Source organism: Penaeus vannamei, chromosome 32 (assembly GCF_042767895.1).
Source record: "Penaeus vannamei isolate JL-2024 chromosome 32, ASM4276789v1, whole genome shotgun sequence".
Taxonomy (NCBI): Eukaryota; Metazoa; Arthropoda; class Malacostraca; order Decapoda; family Penaeidae; genus Penaeus; species Penaeus vannamei.
This window is the reverse complement of record NC_091580.1, coordinates 18,294,986-18,307,485: the sequence shown is the minus strand read 5'-3', so window position 1 is coordinate 18,307,485 and position 12,500 is coordinate 18,294,986. Positions and strand designations below refer to the sequence as shown.

At 43.4% G+C, this 12,500-nt stretch overlaps 1 protein-coding gene across 1 annotated transcript in view; it reads right to left on the bottom strand.

Moving 5' to 3' along the window:
• Window positions 1-12,500, bottom strand: part of LOC113823917 (discoidin domain-containing receptor 2) — a 78,932-nt gene that overhangs the window by 33,472 nt on the left and 32,960 nt on the right. The window lies entirely within an intron of this gene.

Genomic DNA, 12,500 nt, shown 5'->3' with positions numbered 1-12,500 from the left:
AGATTCAAAAGCCTACATAAAGGGATTCAACACTGTGCTCGGCTATCGGCTGCGTAATCGAATCGATAGTAGGGAATCACACACGTCTATAATTATGCCTGACCCTTATGTAATTCTATTAAAGTTGATAGCTAGAGAGGAAGAGAGGCGAGGGGTGAAAGAGAGGAAGGGGAGGGGGAGAAGGGAAGGAGGGAGAGGAAAGGGGAAAGAGAGGGAGAAGGGGAAGGGGAGAAAGAGAGTGAGAAGGGGAAGGGGAGAAAGAGAGTGAGAAGGGGAAGGGGAGAAAGAGAGTGAGAAGGGGAAGGGGAGAAAGAGAGTGAGAAGGGAGGAGTGAGAGAAGGGGAGAGGGAAGGGAGGGAGGGAGGGAGGGAGGGAGGTGAGGAGAGAGGGAGGGAGGGAGAGAGGGAGAGAGAGGGAGAGGAGAGGACAGGAGAGAGGGAGAGAGAGAGAGAGAGAGAGAGAGAGAGAGAGAGAGAGAGAGAGAGAGAGAGAGAGAGAGAGAGAGAGAGAGAGAGAGAGAGAGAGAGAGAGAAATGAGGGAGGAGGAAGGAAATGAAATGAATGGAAAGGAAAGAGAGGGAAAGGGAGAAAAGGGAAAAGAGAGGAGGGACGAGGAGAGAGCGAGAAATAAGGAAATAAGAGAAGGAGAGAGAAAGTGAGAAGAGATAGAAAAAAATTGAGAAAAGAAGAGGTGAAAAGGGAAGGAGCAAAAAGTGGTAGGAAGGAAAAGGGTGATGAAAATGGGAGAAGAGAGAATTACAGGAATAGACACAAAAAAAAAAGAACAAAGAAAGATGAGGATATCATAGAGCAGACGGGCCTGAAAGACAAACCGGAATTGCACTCAAACATTTTTTTTCTTTCTAAATTCATTTCTCCCCCCTTCGCCCCCCCCCCCCCCTCGCCGTCTCCAATACCTTACGCTATACATTTTTCTTCTTCCTTCTCCCTCTTCCTCCTCTCTCCCCTCCTTTGTCTCCAATCTTTTTCCTTCCTCTTCTCCCTCCTCGTCTTCCTTTTCTTCTTCTTTTTCCTCCTCCTCTCTCTCTCTCTCCTTCTCACTCCCTTTCCAGCTATCCTAACCCCTCTTCTTCGCCTCACTCTCCTACCTCTCCCCTACCCTCATCCTCTTCCCTCTCCTTCCATTTACTCTCCTCTCTCCTTCCCTTCACTCTTCCCTCTCCTTCCCCTCACTCTCCTCTCTTCTTCCCCTCATTCTCCCTTCTTTCTATTATCCCCTCCATCCTCTCCTTCCCCTCACTTTCCTCTTCTTCTCCTTACTTCCTTCCTTCCCCTCACTCTCCTCTCTCCTTCCCCTCACTCTCCCCTCTCCTTCCCCTCACTCTCCCCTCTCCTTCCCCTCACTCTCCCCCTATTCTAAACCGCCGAGGCTCAAGAGTGGAATCAATACAACCCGATCACAGTATTGATTTCGCTCTAAGTTAATTGAACCTTTTTTTTCCTTGAACTCTAGACTGACTTAAAGCGGTAAATGTAAATTGCATATGTAAATTGTAGTCTGTTTTTGTTCACTCTTTCCGTTTTTGCTTGTTTGTTTGTTTGTCTTGTGATTCTGAGGGGGTAAAGTGCATAGTAGTGATGGGGATTAGATTTATAAGTAGAAAATTTATGAAATAAAGATTTAAACTGAGTATGAGGAAAATAATATGCACAGATATATATGCGTGTTTGCGTGCGTGCGTGTGTTGGAAATGAAACAGCGGTGGTAACATAGGCCAAACCAGTAAATAAAAAAAACAATAAGTAATCTAATAGAAACACGTTACACGTAATAAGAGTCATACAAAAACACCTCCTCCCCCCAAAAAATAATAAATAAATAAAAAACAAACAAATAAATAAACCTCTACCTTTCACCCCTCCCTCTCCACCAAAATCCAACACCTCCCCACCCTTCCCAACATCCAGCTCTCTCCCTTCCCAAACATCCAACACTCCCCCCCCCTTTCCCAAACATCCAACAATCCCCCCCCCCAACATCCAACACCCATAACCCCCCCCAAAAAAAAAAAAAAAAAAAAAAAAACACCCACACACACGAACGGACCCATTACCGAAAATCACCGCCCGGGCCAGCCAGCCAGCCCGTCAGCCCACCGTGATGTATTTCATAGATTGGCGCCCACCGTGATAGCGCCCATTTCCACCGGGGGAGGGGGGGCAGAGGGGGGATACAATAACCTTAACTTCAACAAAATGCATTTCAATTCGGGGTTCTCGTGGAATTGCGTTCGGTGTTGTGTTGTGTTCGCCGGTTGGTTTAGGGGGTGGGGGTGGGGGGAGGAGTGGGGGGTGATGGGGGTAAAGAGAGGTAGGGAGGGAGGGAGGGAAAGGATGAAGGGAGGTAAAGGGAGGGTAGGGAAGGAGAGGGAAAATGGGGGTAAAGGGAGGGAGAGAGGGAGGGAGGAAGGGGGTAAAAGGAAGGAGGGGGGTTAAGGAGAGGGAGGATGGAGGGGGTAAAGGGAGAGGAGGAGGGAGGAGAGGGTAAAAAGGAAAAGGAGGGGGTATGGGGGAGGGAGGATGGAGGAAGGGGTAAAGGGAGGGAGGGGTGAAAGGGAAAGAGGATGGAGGGAGGAGGGTAAAGGGAGGAGGAAATGGAGGGAGGAGGGGGTAAAGGGGAGGGGGAGGAGAGGGTAAAGGGAGGAGGAGGAGGAGGAGTAGAGGGAGAGAGGGAGGAAGGAGGGGTAAAAGGGAGAGAGGAGAGGGAGGAGAGGGTAAGAGAGAGGGAGGAAGGGAGGGAGAGGGTGAAGAAGGAGGACATGGAAAAGGAGAGGGGAGGTAAAGAGGGAGGACATGGAAAACGGAGGGAGGAGTGGGAGAAGGGAGGGGCAGGGATGGAAAGACCATACACACACACACACACACACACACACATCTGGTTCTTTGTACTACACCGTGTTACTAGTATTATCATTATAATGTCTCTTTTTGTTGTTGTTTTTGCTGTTGTTTTTGTTTTGCGCTGCGAGGGGGAGTTCACATAAATGGCCAATATACCCGAGCGTAATATACGGCGCGTGTGAGAAGACCCCCCCCCCCCAAAAAAAGTAAAGTATCGCTATTTGTTTTTGCTTCTGTTCTTACGAGAGGGAGAGAATGGAAGGAGAGAGAGAAGAGAAGAAGAAACAAGGAGGGAGACAAGAGAAAAAAAGTGAGGAAAGGGAGGGTGAGAAACAGAGAAGGAAGAAAAAAAGAGAGAAATCACAGACACACAACAAATACACACAAACCAACATTTTGAAAAAAAAATAAATAAATAAATAAAAAATAAATAAATAAAGACGAAGAGAAGAAAGAAATGGACACATAAGATCAAAAAAAAAAACGAAAAGAAAAGAAGAAAGAAAAGGGATACAAAAGATATTTTAGAAATCCCAAGAAAACCACTCCCCACGCACAAATCCTCCCCCTACCTCCTCCTCACTCCCCACCCTCCTCCTCCTCCTCCTCCTCCTCCTCACTCCTCCTCCTCCTCCTCCTCCTCCCTCTCTCCTCCTCCACCCACCTCTCCCTCTCCCTTCCCCCTCCATCTACCCCACCCTCCCTCCCCCCTTCCCCTCTCCCTCCCCCTTCACCCCAACAAGTGCTTGATGACTCTCTGTTCCGGCCGCGATCAGAACCATTAACAAACGTGTAATCGACCTGGAATTCAAGCCATAAAGCAGATACATAAAGCCCAGGGCGGACATATTGGAAGGGGAGAAAGAGGGGAGAGTGAGGGGAGGATGAGGGGAGAGGAGAGCAGAAAGGGATGAATGAGAGGGGAGAGGAGAGAAGGAGGGAAGAATGAGAGGGGGGGAGTAAGGGTAGGATGAGGGGAGAGGAAAGCAGGAGGGAAGAATTTGAGGGGAGGATGAGGGGAGACGGGAGCTTACAAGAAGTATGAGAGAGGGGAGTGTGGTGAGAGGAGAGCAGGAGAGGAGAATGAAAAGGAGAGGGGGAGGGGAAGAAATGAATGAGACAGAGAAGGAGAGGGAGAGGGAAGAATGAGAGGGGAGAAGAGAAGAAGAAGAGATAAATGAGAGGGGAGTATGAGAAGAAAAGAAGAATAAAAAGAGAAGGAGAAGGGGAGGAGAAAATATGAAAGGCGAGTGAGACCAGAAGAGATGAATGAGAGGGGAGAGCAAAACGACAGAAAAAGAAGGAAGAAGAGAAGAAGGAATGAAAGGGGAGAGAGAGAGAGAAGAAGAAAGAACAAGAAGCGACACATAACAGAAATCTCCCCTTGCCCGCCAACCCCCCTACCATCCCCCCTCCCCTCCCCTCTTCCTCACTCCACCCAAAGTCATACGGACAACAAACTCCTTTTAAATATAAAGAATCATCAAAGTGACCATCGGAGTGACCACGCCTTCGATTAATCGTTTTTTCACGTTCCGAATGCTGCGAAAAGGGAAGCAGATGAGGAGGGTGATAAATGTGAATAATAAGAATAATTCGAGAGAAGAGTGTGTTATTATTGCATGTTTCGTGGGTGGGTGGGTGGATGGATGGATGGATGGATGGATGGATGGATGGATGGATGGATGGATGGATGGATGGATGGATGGATGGATGGATGGATGGTTGGATGGATGGATGGATAAATGGGTGGATGGATGAATAGACGGTAGATAAATTGATTGATTGATAGATTAACAAACAAGACAGATAGACTGATTAAAAGACATAAATACAAATAGACAGTTACATAGGCATGGTAAGGGGTTCTGTGTGTGTGTGTGTGTGTGTGTGTGTGTGTGTGTGTGTGTGTGTGTGTGTGTGTGTGTGTGTGTGTGTGTGTGTGTGTGTGTGTGTGTGTGTGTGTGTGTGTGTGTGTGTGTGTGTGTGTGTGCACCGCGTTGATCCTGAGTGCAGAGTCGGCCTTCGAGGCGTCGCTACCTCATACACTCAAGACACTGAGATAATATTTACTCTGTTCTCTCTTCGTATCCTTCTACTCCTCCTTCTCCTCTTACTCTTCGCCTTCTACCTCTTCTTCTACTTCTACATGATCATTAGCATCGTCATCTTTTCTTTTTCTTTTTCTTTCTTTTCTTCTTTTTTTTCTCCTTCTGTTTCTATTTTCTTTCTCTCTCACTCTCTCTTCTTTTATTAACACCTCCCTATTTCCCCTCTTCCCCCCCCTTTCCCCTTCTACTCACCCCAATTTCTCTTCTCCCTCTTCCTTCGCCCCTTTCTCTCCTTCTCCTCTCCCAACTCCTCCTCTCCCTCCATTATTCCCCCCTCCACCCAGTCCCTATTCCTCCTCCGCCCTTCCTCCTTCGTCCTTCCTCCTCCTTCGTGATATTTACATAAACACTTCAGAAAGACTCAAAGGCCATTCGAATAAACACCGCTCCATAAGAAGCTAACAAAGCATCTTGAGACATCTTGAAAGATCAATAAATTACGACACTTAATACTATTAAGATTTTGGAGAACGAGAGGAGGAGGAGGAGGGGGAGGGAGGATGGGAGGGGGAGGGTAAGGGAGAGGGAGGAAGGGAGGGAGGGAGGGAGGGAGGGTAAGGGAGAGGAAGGGAGGGAGGGAAGGAGGTTAGGGTAAGGAAGGGAGGGTGAGGGTAAGGGAGAGAACGGAAGGGAGGGAGGGAGGAAGGGAGGAAAGAGAGAGAAAGAGAGAGAGAGAGAGAGAGAGAGAGAGAGAGAGAGAGAGAGAGAGAGAGAGAGAGAGAGAGAGAGAGAGAGAGAGAGAGAGAGAAATAAAAAACTGGTCGTTTAATGTCCCCGATTTAGGGATTTCCATTAACAATAAAAAGGAAAACAATAAAGATCAGAATATTATTGTCTACATCCACGATATATTTATCCATATACGTATAGATTTATATCTAAAAATATATGGAAAAGCTAGACTTAAATAAAAAAAAGTACACACGTACACACACACACACACACACACACACACACACACACACACACACACACACACATCCATAAATATCCATCAAAATATGAAAATGACTGTTCTCTCCAATTTAATCATCACCAAAGTCAATCGCTATTAGATCTTTCTCTTAAATAGCCGAATATAGCGCCGGCTATTAGGTAATCATTCACCCTGCCGCCGCCGTCCCCCCCACCCCATAAAAAAAAAAGTACCGCATAATTCATCATATTTTATTATCGTCATTATAAGCGAAAGGTGTAGCAGCGTATAAAGTTTTTTTTTATATATACTACTGAAAATTAAGTCTGTCTTATTGACTACTAATTGTGCATCATAGGCAGTGCTTCAAATACTGGCTTTTGGCCGTTTGATCACATGCTTCGCAAATCGCTAAAAAAAAAAATCTTGCATGCTATTGCAGAAACCGCTAGCAAATCATTTTAGAAGTTGGTTAAAAAAAAGTGACATTTGTTGCCCTGAGGAAAACGATGGTGGGGGGAAGAGGGGAAAGGGGGGAGAAGAGATAGGGTGATGGAGGAAGGGAAGAGAAAGAGAGAAAGCCAGAAAAAGAAAAGAGAGAAAGAATAAGAGAGAGAGATAGAAAGAGGGAGGGAGGGAAGGAGAGAGAGAGGGAAGGAGAGAGAGAGAGGCAAGGAGAGAGAGAGAGGGAAGGAGAGAGAGAGAGAGGAGGAGAGAGAGAGGGAAGAGAGAGAGAGAGAGAGAGAGAGAGAGAGAGAGAGAGAGAGAGAGAGAGAGAGAGAGAGAGAGAGAGAGAGAGAGAGAGAGAGAGAGAGACAGACAGACAGAGAGAGAGAGACTAAACAGAGGAATAGAAAAGCGAAGGGGAGACATAAGAGAGGCTGAAATCGAAAAGAAAGGATGCTGAGAAGAGAGTAGAGATATAAAAAAGAAGTCGATAGACAGAGAGATAGACAGAGAGTGTCCCGTGTCTCTCCGCTCTCCGCTTTCAATGGCGAGGGAGCAAAATTGGATGGCCGGTTATTGAGTGTTTTTACGCGCTGTTCTTGTTGTTTGTTTTGGATGTTGTTTTTTTGTTTTTGCTTTCTTTTTGTTTTGTTTTTTGTTGGCGGGTGCCGGTTTGTTTGTTTTGGGGCTCTGTGTTTGGTTTGTGTTTGGTCGGTGTGTGGGGATGTATGTATTTCTTTGTTGTTTTGTTTTATATATGTGTTTGTATTTTTTATATATATATATATATATATATATATATATATATATATATATATATATATATATATATATATGAAAGAGAAAGAGAGAGAGAGAAGAGAGAGAGAGAGAGAGAGAGAGAGAGAGAGAGAGAGAGAGAGAGAGAGAGAGAGAGAGAGAGAGAGAGAGAGAGGAGACAGACAGAAATAATAAAAAGAAAATCAATAAAAGCCAACAAAAGACACAGAAAATGAGATCATGTGACTGTGCCCACCTGACGCCCTGCCTGTCCAGTGTTACCAAGTCCGGACACTGTTCCTCCCGAAGCGATATTGCCAGAGAAGAAAATAACGACAAAAGGAAAAATATTAATATTTTGTCCCCTTTCGTTCTTTTATTTGTTTTCATATCTTTTGATAAAAGGATTTAGATCATAAAAATGTTAGAAAAAAATGAGGAAGAGATAAAGTAAAAAAACAACAACACACACAGGAAGAAAAAAAACACAAAAAAACAGAAAGCAAAATAAAAACGAAAAAAGAAAACCAATAAAAAAAGATAAATATCGAAAAAAGTAAAAGAAGAGAAGAAAAAAATCACATTCAAATAATAAATGTCAATCTGGCAGAGTTCATAAATATGGAAATCTCATTATCAAGCGATTAAATGTGATCTCGGAATAATCCCGGAGGATTCTTCGCGGCTGGCAAGAGGAAGAGGAAGAGGAGGAAGAAGAGGAAAGGGAGGAAGAGGAGGAAGGGAGAGAAGAGGAAGAGGAGGAAGGGGAAGAGGAAGAGGAGGAAGGGAGAGAAGAGGAAGAGGAGGAAGGGGAAGAGGACGAGGAAGAAGAGGAAGAAGAAGAGGATGAAGGGGAAGAGGACGACGAAGAGGAGGAAGGAGAAGAAGAGGAAGAGGAGGAAGGGGAAGAAGAGGATTAGGAGGAAGGAGGAGAAGAGGAAGGGAGAAAGAGGAAGAGGAAAAGGAAGAGGAAGGGAAGAAGAGGACGAGGAAAGACAAGAAGAGGAAGAGGAGGAAGGAAGAGAGGAAGGAAGGGGGAGAAGAGGAGGAGGAAGAAGGGGTAGAAGAGGAAGAAGAAGAAGAAAAAAGAAAAAAAGAAACGGATGAGGAAAAAGAGTTGGAAGAAGAAGAGGTTGATGGATAGGGAGAACAGGAGAAGCAAAAAGAGAATGAGGGAGAGGAAAAGGAGAGGGAGAGAATAAAGAGGAAACAAATTGGGAAATGGAGGGGAGGAGGAAAATAGGAGATGGAGAAGGCAAAAAGAAAACGGAATAGAAAAAATATAAGTAATTATCCTTAAAAAAAAAACGGAAATAAAAGGAAAAATCGTAATAACAACAAACCAACATCAATGAAAATAATAACAGCATAAAAGCAACCCACCCCAAAAAATCATATAAAAGCTGAAAAAAACGACGAAGAAAAAGCAAAAGAATAAAAAAAATACACCAAATTCTCAGAGAAATAAAAAGCAAAAAAGAAAAAAAAAAAAATATCCCCCTAATAGAGTGTGGTAAGCCCCCCCCCTGCTCCATCACCGCAATCCCTCCCCCTCTCCTCCTCCCCTTCCCCCTCCCCCTCCCTCGCACATATTGGTGAGGGGAGGAAAAATATCCACGAGAGAGAGAGAGGGTGTCTTAGGTGTGGTATTTACCTCCTCTCTTTCTCCCTCAAACTCTCTCCTTTTTATCTATTTATCTATCTCTATTTTCTTTTTTATTATTTTTTCTTTTTGTTGCGCTTTGTTTTTTTTTCTTTTGCTTTCTCTTTTTCTTTCTCTCTATCTTCTTTTCCCACCCTCTCTCCCTTTCTCTCACTCTCTCTCTTTCTCTCACTCTCCCTTTCTTTTTCTCTCACGCCCTCTCTCGCTTTTTCTCACTCTCCCTTTCCCTCCCTAAGTCCCTTTCTCTCTATCTCCCTTTCCCTTTCAGTCTCACGCTCCCTTTCTCTTTCTCTTACTCTCCCTTTCATTTCCCTCTCCCTCTCTTTCGTAGCAATCTATATTCCTCTAAAGCATGAAAGAGAAGGGAGAAAGATAACAGAAATGAACATGTAGTCTTTCACGTGCATTCTATCTCCCCTTGCATCACATTTTAATCTTCTCTCTCCCTATTCCTCCATTCGTTTCATATAAACACTCATATACAGGCATAGGAACATATGCACGGAAACGGGTATACAGACATGTACACGCAATCAAGTAAATATACACAAACGCTCACGCACACGCACACACGCGCACACACACACACACAAACACACACACACACACACACACACACACACACACACACACACACACACACACACACACACACACACACGCACGCACGCACGCACACAGTCACTCATTCAAAGAGACTATCAGTTTAAAAATCTTTCAAATTAAAATTTCTTTTCATCTTAACCAATTGCTATTTGAGACTGGTATTTTCTTAAAAGTTTTATATTCTTATCTGATTTCCATTTATTTCCATTTTGAGAGATCAGTCCTTATCCTGAATCTCTCTCTCTCTCTCTCTCTCTCTCTCTCTCTCTCTCTCTATCTCTCTCTCTCTCTCTCTCTTTCTTTCTCTCTTTCTCCCTTCCCTCTCGATTCCACCATTTCCACTCGTTCAAACCAGCCCGTATAGAAATCCTATTAACCTCCCCTCCCCCCTCTGACCCTTGGTTGACTACCCACCCCACCCCCACCCCATTTGACCTCGCCTGACCCCTCGAATACATTTTTTAAAAGGAAGTATTTCCTAGATTCAATAACTCACAGATAATTCGCAGATACACAGATACCCACCCACACACGGAAACACACACACACACACACACACACACACACACACACACACACACACACACACACACACACACACACACGTAGGAATACACAGGGACAAACATAGGCAGGTGGGTATGTAAATATATAAATACATAAATACATAAGCCTACATACAGGCATGCACACATACCTACATCAGACACACACAGGTAGTATACACAGACACACATACATACATAGGCCTACATATAAACATGCACACACATACATCAGACACACAGAGGTAGTATTTACATAAATACATATATATAGGCCTACATACAAACAAGCACACATACATACACCATACATACACAGGTAGTATACACACACATACATATATTAACACATACAAAGCAAGATAGATAAATAGATAAGAAGGCAAGCAAGGCAGATAAGTACGTAGGCAGATAGACAGATAGATAGACAGATAGATAGACAGATAGATAGATGACCTGATGATACATACATATATCAATATAAAGATAGACAGACAGATAGATGGTCTGATGTTACATACAGATATTAATATGAAGCGAGACAGCTAGACAGGCAGACAGACATATAGACAGGTATAAAAATATATATATTCCGAAATTCCTGACAACACACATTCCAGGCAAAAAGAAAGTTTGAACAACTGCCCACCCAACTCCGAAAAATACATATACATCTCTCAATCCGATATTTGATTTCAAAAAATGAATTTAAACAAAAAGAGAGAGAAAAAAAACGAAATAAAATCAACTACAGCAAAATTCGCTTTGGCCTTAATGAAATTTGACCAAAACTGACTCGATGGACCGCCATTTTGTTCAGTGCCGGTCGGGGACGTCAATTCGCTCGTGTATTTCCTTCGGGTTTTGTGGGATTATACTGTTCAATACGGGGTCTGTCTGTTTGTTTTCTGCTGTTCAAAGCGGGGTCTACTCTGTTTGCGTTTTCTGTTGTTCAAAGCGGGGGTCTGTTTTTTGGTCTTTTGTTGTTCAAACCGGGGTAAGCCTGTTCTTTATCGCTCTGTTGTTCAACGTGGTGTCTGGGTTTTCGCTGTTGTTCAAAATGGTGTGGTTTTTCGTTATGTTGTTCATAACGATCTCTGCTTTTTCGTTATGTTATTCAAAATTATGTGTTTTATTCATTAGGTTGTTAATTACGGTTTCGTTTTAACATACATAATTCAAAATGGTGTCTGCTTTTTCGCTATATTGTTCAAAATGGATTCCGTTTTTTTCGTTTTCTATTGTTCAATACGTAGTCTTGTTTTCATTTTTTGAAGGGGGGGGGTGTTCTTTTGTTCAGCTGTTAAAAACGACGTAGTTTTTTCACCTTATTTGTTTTAGTTTGAATTCGATTGGCCTTCCGTTCAATACGAGGTCAGTTTATTTTTCTTCTTCTGATTAGTTCGTTTGTTCTGTCCTCTCTCTCTCTGTCTGTCTATCTGTCTGTCTGTCTGCCTATCTGTCTCTCTCTCTCCCTCTCTTACTCATCCAACAGTAAAAAGAAACAGACAAAATAAACCAAAAAAAAAAAAAAGTAAATAAAACACTAAATAAAACTAAATAAGGGAAGTCCGTCTCTCACTTTCCTCCGCCGTGGTGACCTTTGACCTCTGCCCTCTAGACCTAACACCAACCTTCTCCCTCTCGACCAGCGTGACCTGACTTTTCGCTCGACGCTCCTTATTCGACCGGGCGCTTCTCCGGATGATTATATAGCGGAAAGAGGAAGAAGAGAGGCGAGGAGAAGGAGGAAGGGAGGAAGGGAGGAAGGGAGGAAGGGAGGAAGGGAGGGAGGGAGGAGGAGGAGGAGGAGGAGGAAGGGAGGAAGGGAGGAAGGAGGGAAGAGGAGGAAGGAAGGGAGGGAGGGAGGAGGGAGGAGGGAGGGAGGGAGGAGAGGGAGAGGGAGAGGGAGAGAGAGAGAGAGAGAGGAGGGAGGAGAGAGGAGGAGAGAGAGAGAGAGAGAGAGAGAGAGAGAGAGAGAGAGAGAGAGAGAGAGAGAGAGGAAGGCAGGGATCGAGATAGACAGACAAAATAGAAAAGGAAGGGAATAAATAGAGAGGGAGGGAGATAAATAAATAGGTAAATCGATAGATACACAGGTAGATAAAAAGTAAGAACCGAAACAAATACAACAAAAAAAGAGAAAAAAGATTATTAAAACCCTAGATAAGAAAATAAATAATAAAAAACGCTATAATAGCACATCGAAATATTATTGCTGATAAATACATATACAAGACAACGCCTTTTCTATATATGTAATACCGTTGTTTTGATTTTTGCTATCATTATCACTAATCTTATCAACATCTGATTTCATAAATCAGTCTCATATTTACAAAAAATGGTAACATACACACACACACACACACACACACACACACACACACACACACACACACACACACACACACACACACACACACACACATATATATATATATATATATATATATATATATATATATATATATATATATATATATGAGAGACAAGATAAAATAAAACAATATGAGAGATTCTAGTCAAATGACAGTCCAAATGTCATTGTATTTTTTTCTTGTTTTCGTTCTTTTTCTTTTACTTGTTAT